The following is a 15,743-nucleotide window of genomic DNA, read 5'->3' as shown; positions in this document are numbered from 1 at the left end:
GAGACCTCCATAAAAGATATAGTAATGCCCAAGCTCACTCAAGAGGATTCCGTGGAGTTGGAGACAGATCTTGCAGAGGAGGAATTGCACACCGCAATCCGTTCATTACAGTCCGGAAATGCACTAGGACCCAACGGGGTCCCAATAGAATTGTATAAGCAACTGGCAGACGTTCTTAACCCCCATTTACTATGTATGTATAATGACAGCCTGGGAAGAGGCTAGCTGCCGCAAGATCAGCAACTAGCCACAATAGTGGTTATCCCGAAACCCGGGAAACCCCCGACCGAATGTGCCTCCTACCGTCCAATCTCCCTGATAAATGCGGAGGCCAAAATACTGGCTAAGGTTTTGGCAAACAGACTTATAGCACATCTCCCGCACTTAATTCATCCGGATAAATCAGGCTTCATGCCAAATAGAAACACTGCACTGAATCTAGGGAGCTTACACGGGGTGATGGCCAAAGCGCAGGCCCTGACGGAGCCGGCGGTTGTAATATCCTTAGATGCAAGAATGGCTTTCATTTTTCTGGAGTGGAGTTTTCTTTTTGCAGTCCTTAGTCATTTAGGGTTCGGCCCCAAATTCTGTGCCTGGGTCCGCCTTCTATATAACAACCCGTGAGCGCATGTAACGGCCAATGGGCACATATAGGACAACATACCGCTGACAAGAGGGACACGCCAGGGGTGCCCCCGGCACCGCTCCTTTTCGCGTTGCTGCTGGAACCCTTGGCGACTCAGATCAGAGGGGACCCCTCATTGAAAGTTATTCGAAGGGCGGAAGCATGTGAAGACCGTCTATCCCTCTATGCCAACGACATCCTGGTGTACTTGCCAAACCCCGAGCACTCCATACCAGTACTTCTTGAGATATGTGACAGTTACGGTAAAGTATCAGGCTACACTATCAACTGGTCCAAGTCTGTCCTGTACGTATTGCAGGGGCCCACACCACATCTCCCTGAGAGCTGCCCTGTTCTCCCAAGGTTCCTATAAATACCTAGGCATTCACGTCCCAGCAGGACCAGGAGATTTCTTCACCAGAAATTTGGCACCCTCACTGGAGCATTTAAAGAGATGTGGCGCATTGGGAGCTGCTCCCACTAACACTGTTGGGGAAAGCAGCATTGTTTAAAATTATGGCCTTACCCCGTTTTTTATATGCCCTTGAAAACACACCATATCCAGTGCCCCTAAAATAATTTAAGTTACTAGCTGCACAGGTATCCACGCTACTGTGGGGCAATAAACCGGCCCGAATAGCACAGGCGAAACGGAGTTGAGGATGGTACGACGAGGAATAGAGCTCCCTAACTTCCAGTTGTATTATTAGGCGGCACACCTCAAAATTATTTATCAATGGATACACGCCTCCCAAGACGACCCAGCTTACAGTGCAGACAGGTCCCAGCAGGGCACAGGAACTATGCTTTCGGCATTATACAATAAAGATCAAGTCACAAAACAAATAGGACCGACAAAACACACAGCTACACTATGGCACGCAGCACAGACACTACTGGGATGGAAGGGGATCATTACCCAACTTACCCCACTATGGGACACAAAAAAACTGGGGCGTTTGCGTAATAGCAAGGGATTTGACCAATGGGACAACATAGGTGTCTCCACTGTAGGAGATCTATGGGATAAGGGGACTGTGATTCCATTTGCCCAGCTCAGACAACAATATGACCTTGCTCCCTCAGAGGCTTTCCGATACACGCAAATACGACACGCGCTGCTGGCGGCACTGCCACAGACGTCCCTGAGGCTTCCCCGCTAGAAGATAGATTACTCACAGACTATATGCAGAAGCGCCCTACGTCTTTTACTTACCGTAAATTAATCAATAACCTGCCTGACCCTACAACATCGCTGAGGGAAAAATAGATGGTAGACAAGGGGGACATGGACGAAACGGAGTGGCAGGAGGCACTGACCTCACCCAAGGAGGTAGGGATACCAGCACGGCTCTGGCTTGTACAGCTTAAGATTTTGCACCGCACATACCATGCTAGGCGCACAATGGGCAGAACAAAGTGGGGTGGAGGGCTCCTTTTCCACACACTATGTGACTGTCCCAAGATAGCTGATTACTGGAGGAGGGTACTGAGAAGGATGTCACAGGACATGGGTGGGTCACTGGTTCCAGAGCCGCGAAAATGCCTGCTAAACATGTGGGAACCCAATGATCTCACGCGCCTAGCGCAAACGTGGGCTACACTGGGGCTCATGGTGGCAAAGCGTAACACCGCGCAAAAATGGGGAGCCGAGGACTTACCATCGCTAGCGGCCTGGTGTAAAGATATAGACCTAGCTATGATGACTGAAAGAACGGTCTACATAAACCGGGGATGCCCCCAGAAATGGACCAAAATATGGGAACACATACCGGGGGAACATATGTGAGTCTATACCAGACTATGACGAAGAGTTCTGATGAGGACTTCTGAGGCATGTGAGGGAGCTGTGTTAAATACTATGTCTAAAGTCTCCATTGCAGCAGGCCGGATTAATGTAAAATTCACTGCTGGTTTTTCAAAGCGGTTATGTACCTTGATTGTTACATGCAATACTTTACATTCCGATTTACTTTCTAATGTTGTAAATGCAAATTAAAACCGAATTAAAAAAAAAAAAATAAAAAATAAAATAAAAAAAGAAGGAGCCAAGCCAGCGACCGAGATGGCCGCATAGACGCTCGGCTCCGTGAGCCCTCTCGCCCCGCGCATACATCCTGGCAATTATCCTGAGCCGTAACGGCATATTTAAGTAGGCGAAGGAGAACTATCACTTACCGTCTGCTCCTGATGCTTCTACGTGCGGCAGACCTGGAGAAATGTCCCCGACTGTTCTGAGGCCCTCGCGGTGCTGGGACCGGGGTGTCGATTGAGAGGAGCAGCCGGCAGCGACTGCGACAACAGCGGCCACTGGTGGCGGTGAGGAGTCGGCCGGAGGGCGCCAGTGACTTGATGGGCCGATGGCGGCAGTGACGACCCAGTCCACTTAGCGGAGTGCCTTGTGGGGCTTCGTGGCAAAGCAGGGTCGAGGGGGGTACACGATATCTGGCCCCCCTCCCCAGTTTGTGTCCGGGCATAATCAAGGATTACCCCCGGAATCAGCGGGCAGCTCCCGGGGAGCGGCAGAGATTTTGTTTAGCCCTTTGGACTGGACCTCTTGAGAGCACCTGGTAAAGCCTGACAACCTGAAACATTACTGCATTTTGGGGCAATTTTTCGCCAAACAACAAGAGGACCACAACCTCCTTTGCTGCTCTTTCACCCCGGCTACGACCCGGCAAACACCAGTGTTAAAGGATACAGTCTTCTGCTGCTGCCATATTCTGTTGATGAAAGGATCCATCTTGTGGCCACGGAATCATCTGTGGTGCAAGACTTTCCATCTAACCTGACAAATCATCAGTGAATGGGTTGATATAAAAGTCTGAACCCTCCTCGCAGCTGTCGTGCAGCGAGTGCAGCTCTGTCATCTTCATCTCCCTGTTGCCGAGACCTACGCCTCGCGGCCCCCGCTCCGCGGGTGCCGCTCGCAGGCCAGGTTAATTGGCAGTCTTGTGTTGCTGGACCAACCCCCGAGTGCTTAGGAGCACCAACGCGGCTTTGTTGAGCCGGCATCTGCTTCAGAGGACGTGAGGCGGGACTGCGAGGACCAGCAGGCAGCGCGGCGCTGATCGGCCGCAGCTGGTCCTCTTCCCGCCCCTCCACCGGTTAAAACCACCGTGCCGAGTGAGTTGCCTGGGACTCTCTTTTTCAGCTGTCGTGCAGCGAGTGCAGCTCCGTCATCTTCATCTCCCTGTTGCCGAGACCTACGCCTCGTGGCCCCCGCTCCGCGGGTGCCGCTCGCAGGCCAGGTTAATTGGCAGTCTTGTGTTGCTGGACCAACCCCCGAGTGCTTAGGAGCACCAACGCGGCTTTGTTGAGCCGGCATCTGCTTCAGAGGACGTGAGGCGGGACTGCGAGGACCAGCAGGCAGCGCGGCGCTGATCGGCCGCAGCTGGTCCTCTTCCCGCCCCTTCACCTGTCCCTTCCATATATTCTGCTGCAGCAACGCGCACGCGGGACGCGCGCGGGGCGACTACCGGGGCGAAGACCGGGCAAAGAGCGGGCCGTTTAAGGCCGTTCAAGGACAGCAGAGGACGGCCCTGGCCCAGAACTCTTGTGTCTTCACCCCTGGTAACTATAACATCCAAGATGTCGACCATACGCAACCGAACCCGTAGTTGCACGAAAAAAGCTACGGCGGTAGCTCAGGTGACTGGACCTATTGATCTTTTTATTTCACGCGTACATGAGACTATTGACCAAAGTATTGTTTTATTGGAAAAAAGAGTCTCCATGGACCTTGCAAACGCTAGGCGCTCATCCTTGGGTCCTTTGGCAAAGGTTAAATCTCCTGCTCTGCAGACTTTGAATAATTGTTCCTTACCCATAATCATGCCTACTAATAGTGTTCCGACTGTACCGAATACTGTCGATCTATCGGTTGCCCCATCAGACTCGGATCCATCTTTTGAAGACCTGGAGGTTACACCAGATCTTGAAACCTGTCAGTCACCTGACAAAGCGGAGCCGAGTCTGAGTGGGTCTAACGATGCGGAAACAGCTTCTGTACCCATTGTTCCCCGAGAAGGGCTCCCAACCCCCCCAAGGTTACATTGAAGGGCAAAAATAAAGTAAAAGCACCAGTTAGGAATCACAATTTGATTTCCCCCACTCCACAAATGACATCAGGTATTCCGTGCTGGGTGCAAAACATGGTAATAGATTTAAAACTAGACCTTGAAGCCACTTTAGCAGCACAAATTAAGCCTTTAATTTCTAAAGTGGATAGGCTTACTTCTTTAATACACTCCAAATGGCCACAAAAAAAGCAGGGACAAGGGCTTGTTCAGCCACAAGGGACCATAGAATCAGCCCCTGAATGTTTATCGAACATCCAGCCCCCTAAAGGCGTATTAAATAAGGTTCAAGGCACTGCAGCCCCTGGGAACCCAGTTATACCCCTTGCGTCGCAAACAGGGAACAACCCCGTTCAACCAATAACTGTACTGATCTCAAAGGAGAATGCTCCTGTTCAGGCGAATCAACACCCTGTCGTTGTTAATACTGCCACCTCCACTATTCAAGCTAAAGAAGTAGCAGGGAAACCCAATCCAACCTCTGCACCTCTTCTTATAAACAAACCAGAAGGGCCTAAGCCAAAGCAGGCACGTTTTAGGTCCATTAATTTGCCACCAGAGGTTTCCCCTTTTGTTGTTGTGTTGACAGCTGTTCCCCCATTGAAGGAGGGAGTAAAAGAAACGTTTACCGAGCTTAGAAATAAATGTGCTCAATGGCTCCATCTACATAAACCCCTACCTAATAACATGAACGGTGAAATCCTTACCGTGCGTAGAGGGGACTGGGTGGGCAGAAGCAAGAAAACAATAGTAGGGGACGTAATAACTGTTAATTTTAGGGATGTAGGGGCAGCAAGCTACGTATGTAATGCACCCAATAGTGGTCCTGCGACTCAAATTAACCCACTTCCCCTGTCTTATTTTCTATCAAAGCCCGCACGACCCAACCCCCCCTGTTCCACTTTCCAAAGTAACAGTGGACCTGGGTACTTTCCACAGCAATCCGCAAAATCTTGGCTGCAACCACCTTATCCGCCCCCTTTTTTTCCACATTATGTTAATTTACAGCAGCAGCTATCAAATGCCTCACCTTTTCCTATGCATCAAGCTAAAGCCCACTGGCAACACCCCCTTCATTTCCCGCCACCTTTACCTCAGTCTGCTTACCAATGGCCGCAATCTTTTCAGCCACCACAATTAGACAAATATCCGTGGCAACAAACGTGGCAGGACCCGCCCCACTCCCAAGACCCCATGTCCTCACAATTCGCCCACCCAAATAGATATGCCGTGCTAGATGAGGTAGACTGACTCAGCCCACCAGAAGCATTGGATCTAAACAATCCTAAGCCCTTTCTCGATCTGGTGTGTTCTTCTTCCTCTGTCATGCCCCTAGCCGTACCCCACGAATCTACTGTATTGTCATCACTAATACCTCCCCAGTACATAGGTAATCGGGGTAACTCGGATATATGTACAACTACTGCTAGCCCCAGCCTAAGTCCGGTTACCATCTTTCGGGAAGAGGGTCCTGCTTTATCACCACCAGTAAACCAGCCGGAGCTATCTGTTGGTAATATTGGTAAACCAGCAGGAATCTCTCTTATTTCTTGGAACATCGCTGGTCTTACCAGCAAATTAGGTACACCCTTTTGGACCAACTTTTTGGGTGAGGGATTTGACCTAATTTTATTACAGGAAACTTGGTGTCCTGACCCTATTAATATCGAAGGGTATGCATCTTTCTGTCTCAGAGCAACTAAATCCAGCTCGGGTAGGGCTAAGGGGGGCCTTTTATTGCTAGTGTCAACCAAGCTGTGTGACTGTACGGTCAAATATAGTACGACCGTGGGGACACACAGCCAAGTTATAAGGGTGGAGTGTAGGAAGAACATTGATTTAGTTATTGTTAATTTCTATAATAATATTTTTGATGCCACTAGGGGGGATATTTTACTGCCTCTAGAAAAGGAAATCATTAAGGCCCTAGATATCTCGAAAAGAAAGGCTGAGGTGGTTTGGGCTGGTGATTTTAACTTGCAGCCCTGCCATCTATCTAATGGGAACATCTGTGGCTTTGACGCAGCATTAAATAGCCATTGGAGAGACCAGGGGGGGAGGGAGGACTCTCCCCACTTCCAACACTGCAGTTATGGTTCCACTTTAAATAATATGCTAGTCATGCTAGACATGACCCTGTTAAACTGCAATGTTAACAATCGGGCAATAACATGCCCTACATTTACAGGCAGAGACGCAGGTTCATTCATAGATCATATTTTGCTGTCTAGCAGTGGAGACTACACTGATTTATATGTGAATGAAGAAAGTCTCAGTGACCATAATAGCCTACGTGTTACCCTCTTGGGGCATGGCACCTCATTAGTTCCAGGTGGTAAATGTACAACCGACATAGTGCCTACTAGACCAAAGGGCCTAAGGGTCAAATGGACTGGTTTAAATTCTAAAGTCAAGCAGAAGGAGGTCGTTACTCAATGCAAGAATCAAATTAGTTATTGTTTGGATGATGACAGTGATTCTGGCTGCTTAATAGATTGTTTTGTATCTATGAATAGTATTATTGATGGTATTTTTACTAAGACCCCGTCAGCCAACAGTGGTCCAAAGCAGGGGTGGTTTGATAAGACATGTATAGTCGCCCTCCGCGATCTAAAGAATGCGTTAGGCACTAAACCACGTGTTAAGACGGATATACAATACCTCAGGGCTAGTTATAAAACAGCTATTAATAATAGGAAAAGGGTATTACAGTCTGAGGCGTGGGACAAGCTGAGGGAGGCTGCTGAGACCAAAAACAGTAAACTCTATTGGGAAACAATTAATAGCCCGTTTCTCAATAAAGAAAATGTTCCAGAACTGACCTCATATGTGGCATGTAGCGATTGGGTTAATCATTTTTCCAAAATATTTAACCCTGAAGGGTCAACTTCTGAGTCATCACCACCAGATATAAACCCTTGGTTGCCCCTTTCGATGGCTATAACATTAGAAGAATGCCAGGAAGCAATTTCTTTAAGCAAAGGAGGCAAGGCCCCTGGCCCCGATGGGGTCCCGCTGGATTTATACAAAGATGAAACAGCGTTATGGGCTCCCATTTTGATGAGGATTTTTAATTGTGCGGCTGAAAATGAATTCCCTTCTACTTGGGGTCAATCGATCATCATTCCTTTACATAAGAAAGGTGATAAGTCAGAGGCCTCTAATTATCGTCCAATTTCATTACTGGATGCCTCTGTAAAGGTGATGAGTAGGATTTTGCTGAGGAGGCTAGAAGACTGGGCAACTGATTTTAACATCTTAACTAGAGTCCAATACGGTTTTCGCAAAGGCATGGGCACACTGGACCAATGCGTAAATCTGGACCTTTTAATCAGTAAATATACTTTGGCCAAAAGTGGCAACCTCTTTTTATGTTTTGCTGATCTGAGCAGCGCTTTCGATTTGGTTAACCATAACATTCTCTGGGAGGTTCTGCTTGATGCAGGGGCACCAAGGGAAATAGTGTATTTTTTAGCTAGACTGTACGAAAAACTTTCATGTAAAGTCCGCTATGGCACCCTTGGCGAATGTACCCCGTTCTTTAGAGTGTCTCGGGGCATACGTCAGGGTTGTGTTTTAGCCCCGCTTTTATTTTCCCTTTTTATTAATGGTGTTGATCGATCCCTGACCGACATCCCAGCAGATGCCCCCCTGATTGGTGGTAAACCTGTTCCGCTGTTACTTTATGCGGATGATGCTGTTCTTTTATCTCGAACACAGTTGGGCCTACAGCGCCTAATTGATAATTTCATGCAGTTCATTCAAGCTAGGCGGCTTCGTGTGAATAAAACTAAGACATATGTAATGTCATGTGGTCAGGCAGCCAAGCAGGTAAAGCATACTTTTTTCCTAGACAAGGAAAAGCTGACCTCTGTTAAGTCCTTTTGTTATTTGGGAATAACATATAATAATAGTGGGTCCTGGAACGCGGAATTTGATGCCGTAAAAATAAAAATGCTACGGTCCACTAGTAGCATTTTTCGTTTTGCCTCTAAACTTGGCTCACGAAGTATCTTCGATATGACGAACATATACAATGTATGTTGTGTTTCCTCTGCTCTGTATGGGGCAGGGGTGTGGGGTCACTGTGAGGGTATTCCCCTGCAGAAGGAGGAAAACAAGTTCTTAAGGAGGCTGTTATGTGTTCCCCCTTCCGCCTCCATCCAGTTGATCCATGAAGAAGTTGGGATCGAGTACATTTCTGACTTAGCAGCAGTTCGGCCACTCTTATTGTGGCGTTCTATTTGGGCTAAGCCAGAGACTCGATTCACTCAGGATATTATCCTTGATTGTATAGGTTTGGATCATTCCTCACGGGTATTATGGTTAAGATACATCCATCGTTGGTATCTACTTCTGTTTAACATTAATGTGTTCCGTGAGCCGGAAAAGGTTGTCTCCATTTCAAAAAAAGAAATTAAGATAACGTTCCTTAATTTTCGTAAGGCTGAGCGAGACAAAGCTGTTGGAAATCTTGCTACTATGAAATTTTATAAAGATTTAAATCTAGCTCCTGGATTACAATCTTATCTTGTATTTGTGACCCGCCCTTCCCACCAGTATGTTTTAACACGGGTCAGATTGGGTATTGTACACCACTTGGTTGCTTTTCCAAACACAAAAACTAGTTCAAACATACCATGTCCGTGTGATAGCACCTCCCGTCAGAGTAGTTGCCATTTTTTACTTTTTTGTAAATTTTATCAGTTTTTCAGGCTAAAATACCTTAAACCAATTTTTATCAAATATAACATTTGTACCACACAAACAGCATTGATATTTTTATCTTCACTAGAGAACGAGGAGATTTGTTTCTTCTTGGCTACTTTTATTTTAAAATGTACAGCTGCCAGGAAAAGTATTGTATTGTAATGTTGTTTACTGACCTGTCTGTACTTATGCTATACAGCTGCCAGGGTTTCTTTATGATGATATTACTGTTAACATTCCTGTCTGTATATATATGCTTTCATTTTTAAATTTTATATCAATTTCTGTAATTAAGGTATTTATGCAGTGATCCACAGTATTGAATGATTATTTAACAATTTTAATGTACAGTTCCCAGGAAAGGCCTAGTGAGTAACTCCTACTGATCCCCAGCTAGTCCATGTAAGAACGTTCTGTATTTTATAAGAATATGTTGACCTATAGAGGCATGATCACTTTCTACTTGCTGCACTTTAGTCTTTTTTGTCTTTTTAGGAAAGATTATATGGTGATTTTAATATTTCAATTATGTATTCCTGCTTGTATGATTTGTATGTACAAATCGAATAAAAGCTTTTGAACTGAACTGAACTGTTTAGCCCTTTGGTGACTCTTCTCCGGGGAGCCTGCCTTGCATTTTGAGAGTCCCGGTTGTGAATCCTGTAGTGCCCTGGTTTGGGGCCCGGTCCCTGAGGTGAGGTGAAGAACGAGGCCGGACTGGCTAAGATGGCGGCGGCGCCCTCCTCTGCGGACCACATCCAGGTCGAACAGCTGCCGTGCGGATGAGATCAGGGGACTGACGGCGCGAGAAGGAGCCCACGTCCAAAGATGTATTGGCTGCTCTAACGACCCTGCACGAGACCCTGATCTGTAATGCCCGGGACTTGGGAAGAAGGATGGCCGCCATTGCTGTCCCGCCGTTCTGAACGGGCACAGTTCGATCTCAACGGAGTGCCGACGCGCCCGCTTCTATGTCCATGAAGAGTGCTCCAGCTACGCCTAGGTTCCTAGAGCCGCTGCAAGACCCGGCTCCTGTGATCGCCCTGGACAGCACGGTTGTACATGCGAGTGTCTCTTTGGGGCACATGTCTAATTGGCGGCTGGGGAAACAACGCCGATCTATTTTTTGGGCTTCCCCGGCGAGGTCTCGGCGCTTGCCGGATTGTGTGACTCTCCTTCCTTGGATGGTGAGACTGTGTTCGGACTTGGGGATGTTCTCGGGGTCAATATCGACACTAACGGATTTCCGCCATACATGCTCGGATGGGTTTGGGTTGCTGAAGTCCTATGAAGCGGTACCTCGGCCTGGCCCACCCGGATCACTTGGACCCTCCACGCCGCTCTGTATACCGATTGATAAGTGGACGTATGTTGGTTCCATTGATCGACGAGGTCAGGGATGATACCGTCCAGAGTCTAGTGGACTTATTGTTGGCTGGCGGTGCTTGGGGGACATTCGGCCGGGATTATATTGCTGTTGTGGTCGGTGATTGATGTTCTGCATGGATATTCTGATCTTGCTTTTGGGATGTCTCCTGGGCGCAGGGGTGAGGGGTGGGGCCGGGTGGCAAGATCGAGGGCCCTCCACTTTTTCTTCTCTTCTTCTTTCTCCTCTTTTTCTATATTTCGGGTCTCCATTAGGGCGACAGGCACGCTGCTGGGCGGGGGTAGGCCGTGGCCTTCTGCAGAGGTGCAGGGTGGGAGGTAGGGGGATGGGGTTTGTCAAATTGTCCGTTATTTGTTTCTATGGCCCTTTAGTCTTTTTCCCCTTTTTTAGTGTCGTCGTTCTTCAGGTCTTCTACAGTATGTTTCGTTTTGAGGGCTGGGGTTCAGCTTTGCTACGGAACGGGTTTGTGCCTACATTTATCCTGACTTGCGTACCTTACCCCCAATACTTCATTTGTATTTGTACTATTTGCGGATATCCTGATTCATGCTCATTATTGTAGGACCATGTATGACCATATGCCACTTATTTTTAATTTTTCCTTATTGTAAAATGAACCTTCATAATCCTGAATTCAGACCTGTACGCCTGACTACAAGTTATGTCCTGGACATTTGTAGGACCCCGGTTTTCGAACTGTTATAACTTTCCACATTGCTTTGCTGTACTTCTGCTTTGACAAGCGGCCGGCCGGGGTGGTTGTAGGCCCATACTTGTAATTGCTTGAAGTAATAATAAAGGTTCTCCCAAAAAAAAAAAAAAAAAAAAAAATGAATATATATAAAAAGTTGTGGCACAGTCCCTGAGTCTGAAATGGCTGGGAAGGTTAATGCTGCCAGGGGAGTAGTCTGCAGCTAAAGCTTCAAACTGGCATTACTTTTGGTGGAACTAGTAAACGTGGAGGCTAGTACTACTGAGAGCACTCTAGCACAACACTTTTTGAACCACTCCGGGGAGGAGTGTCCTTTTAATACAAAAAGTCTTTCGCTATGGAGGAGCATGGCCACTAAGGCAGACTGGACGGTAACCGTTGTAGCCATAAAGCAGCCATAGTGTCAGCAGAGCCTTGCTTAGAAGGTTCCAGACCTTCACTCCCAAGCTCAGAAAATGGTTTCTTCACATGAACTAATCATATTGAATTTGCAATTGACCAGAAGGTGTAGACTTACTTTCTGAGGAGTCACATGGTGCCCACATACATAAAGCCAGGCAAAGACTTTGTGGTCAATGGAGTTAAGCTATTGGGACTCACTGTCCGTAATGCAGTGGGGGAAAGCACTAGAGTTGTGTTTTGCCGAAGATGCTTGTACAACTAAGCTCTCTGAAGAATAATGTGAAAATTTGAATTTGAGATGAGACTGCACAGGTCTATCATTCTGAGAGACGTTCCTGTGATCTGCAAGGCTTGTAAAGGATTTCTCCCAAACAATCAGCACGGTATCCTGTAATGCCTTACCAAATGGCAGACAAGGCTTTTCTCCCAGTGAAGACGACTGTAGGATTTGCGTAAGGGTGTTGGATTTTAGGTTCATAGACAGCAATGTCAACACAAGCACCTCTTGAACTTTGTGCGCATCAGACATAAATCTAAAGTCTTCAGAAGGAGGGACCAAAGGATAGGGAATATCACTTCTCGAACAGTATCAAGGAAACAAGCATGATAATGGTCCAAGTAGTGTCAAGCACCTGTGTGGTACTAAGTGAGGAGATTGTCAGCCTCTGAATCATCTTGTTCCAAATTCCTAAAATCCAGGTTAGGCAAAGCCACAGTGTTTGAATCCAAGACACAGTTCTACCTTCTATGCGAACCTCTGGGCTCAGAGAAGAGGGTCAACAAGAGGCCTTGCCCAGAAGGAAGATTTTACATTTTTCTAGCTACTGAATAATTTCTGGCTGAGGTGGCTCCTGAAAATATCAGAGCACTATCTGGGATGTCAACGGAATCAGTGGCGAGAACTATCGGACCAGGGATCAGGGGCTCAAATGGATTTAGCATAAAGGCTGGAGCCTATTGAGGGCAATAAGTCCGGTGGCAGGTTTGGAGCCATTGAAATTGCTGAGGCTGCAGGGCCTCGCCCACCTTAGGGACCTATCACAGAAGGAGGAGTGGAAGTCCTGGAGATGGGCAACATGGCCGGTCAAAAGCCTGGAAAGGTTACAAGTCAGCAGATGCAGCAAGAAGCTCTGGTTTAAATTTCTTAGGAGCCGGGATTGGCGTGGAGCAAGATGAAGAGACAGACACTGGCAAAAGGCACCTCAAAGAATATTCACAGTAGCAGGAGTGAGACAATTTTCTTAAGTAAGTAGAGGACTTCTTTCTCTGGGGTTTCTTATGCTTTTTGTATTGGGTGGATCACTACCGTTCAAGGAACATTCCTGGCAAATGGGTGAGGGACTGTTTATGGGTGTTCCTACTCGCCAGAAACAGTTTGGGGTTCTGCTCCCTGATGGCCTTTGGGTCCACAGAAGTGCCGGAGTCTTACATCAAATGATCGTGGTCAGGACCCAGATATCACACCTATACATCGTAGAAATCTGGCAGGCATCTTACTTTGACACCGAGTGCAGGCTTGAACCTCAAGGCCTTAGGAGGTTACATTTGTCTTTATCTGATGCAGAATTAATATATGAGGAATTCAGTAAACGGACCGGGAACTAATGACATGGTGCATGTATAGGCCTATGTTGTTACATCCTGGGCAGACAGAGGCACACATGGAATCGCATGGCACCACCTTTCAGAGCTAGAGAGGTTTTATAATGAAGGAAGTTTTGCTGGTCCAAGCACGCACATGTTGGTTATTTTACTTAGCTGTGCTGAAGAGTTGTGCAACAAATGTGCTATACAGTATCACTTTGTGACTTATTTCTTTAATCCATTTCTGCATGATGATGGTGGATCTTTGTCTCTGTCTTTTGTGATGGTGTGAAACAAGACTTCCCTCCAGATAGGTTTACAAAAGGATTCTATATCAATGGAATACAACTTTTCCACTCTTGTTTTTTTGTCCAACTAGTTAAAATGAAATGAACAAAAAGTACACATCACAGCTTTGTTATTTGAAATTCAGGAGAGGAAACAAGGATACCAGATGATATGAGATTATCTTGTTCATCTAGAAGACCTGACATTTTAACAATCATGGTTGCCACTATTCAACTTTATGGGAGTAACCCAGTTGTTGTTTAAGACTGCACCCAAATCTCTGCATTGTATTAAAAAGTCTTCCTGCGAGGTGTTGGTTGATGCTTCATTTTCTACCTTACAGGAAATTACAGGACTGGTGACTGTCGTCACATCCTCTGCAGATCTCAAAACTGGTGAAAGAAGTAGGTGTGCACACCTTCATGAAAGAGCTAGGAAACAAGCTACCCAGAGTGGTACGCATAGAAAAGAGGGTAGAACAATGACATGAAATGCTGCAAACGGATCAAAGAGTATTAGTATGGATGAGAGTTTGTGTTGAAATTGGCTATACATCGCAGTACTGTTTCACTGGAGTGGAGAGTTCAAAAGCCAAAGTTAAAAGGATTAATTAGGCAGTGAGTATTAGTTTTATCAAGATATCTAAATAGAGCTGTTCCAAGATCTTAAACAAGAATGGACATGGAGGTACTCGATAGCAAATTTGAAGTACTCAGAGGTTACCAGAGATGAAAGGAAAGACTGATTAACGAGGAATCCTTTACAGATAGGACATGTCATGAGATATTTTTAACAGATTCCCGCCATCTGATCTTCTCAAAAAATATGTCCGAAGCATTTAAATTAGCGAACCTGACTGAAAATATCCTGTTATCATGGACAAAACCCCAACTAAAGCTATTCCTGAAATGCTCTATCCCCAGGCTAAGCTACGATATTGATCTTAAGTATTGTAGTAAATTATCTACGTACAAAACGTATATAGAGTCGCTGGAATATAAACAACTACGGCCATACCTGGGCCTCTCACTATCACATGGAGCTAGAAGGTGTATTACTATGTTGCGTCTAGGCATTCTCCCAGTTTCAATTGTTACATCTAAATGGTTCCCGGGAGATTCCCCCATTTGTAACCTTTGTTTTGGGGGTGATCAGGATATTGTGCATACTTTATTTGTATGTCCTCATATAACTGTAGTAAATGCACGCGCAAGATACCTCAAGCCGATATATCAGAAATGCAACATTACAACGATTAATAACTTACTTGCAATTTGTAAGCAACCGACCGAAGAATGGGTTTGCTATAATGTCTATAAATTTTTTAAATCCTTTTTAAAACTGTATTGAATACTTTGACAAAACTTTTATATTTTGTAAATTGTTTTAAATTTGTGGTCCTCAGATGAGTACCAAAACAAATAAAAACTTTTTGACTTTGACTTGACTTTGGACATGTCATGAAAGGGCATGTGTTTTGTAAATTCTGATTTATGACAGTTGCAGATAAATTGCTGCATATTATTGAATACCAAGAGTCTCATTTCAATGACTGAAGGAATTTGAGTATAGTAGGAGTTCAAGGTCGTTGTAGAGTTGGTCATGGAATAAAGGCAGAACTTTAGAGGGGATTTTTTTTAAGTGATAGGATGTGTTTTTTAGTGGGCCCATGTAAGAGGGTGGTGGGGACAGTTGTACGTAGATCAGCATTGTCTGAGTAATATGTTAATGCTTAGTGTTGAATGAGATAGCGATTTAAGGATTAGAATGAAATCATATGGTTTGACCTTGATGTAAGTAGCAAGCAATGTACTGTTTAGAAATGAGTGGGTGGAAAGAAACTGCAAAAATGATTCAGCTTGATTGCAGAAATCCAGTTTAAAAATGCATAGCCTGGTTGGAGGGGTATTTGGTCATATGGTTTCTATTAGTGTGGGATTCAAACATCAACAGATC

The 15,743-nt window shown here is 45.9% G+C and overlaps 1 protein-coding gene across 4 annotated transcripts in view; it reads right to left on the bottom strand.

Moving 5' to 3' along the window:
* The window catches only part of SH2B2 (SH2B adaptor protein 2), a 493,931-nt gene that overhangs the window by 216,966 nt on the left and 261,222 nt on the right, over nt 1-15,743 (bottom strand). The window lies entirely within an intron of this gene.

The sequence above is a fragment of the Lissotriton vulgaris genome, chromosome 2_1 (genome assembly GCF_964263255.1).
Source record: "Lissotriton vulgaris chromosome 2_1, aLisVul1.2, whole genome shotgun sequence".
Lineage (NCBI taxonomy): Eukaryota > Metazoa > Chordata > Amphibia > Caudata > Salamandridae > Lissotriton > Lissotriton vulgaris.
The sequence above is the reverse complement of the archived record's forward strand: the minus strand, read 5'-3'. Positions and strand labels throughout refer to the sequence as shown.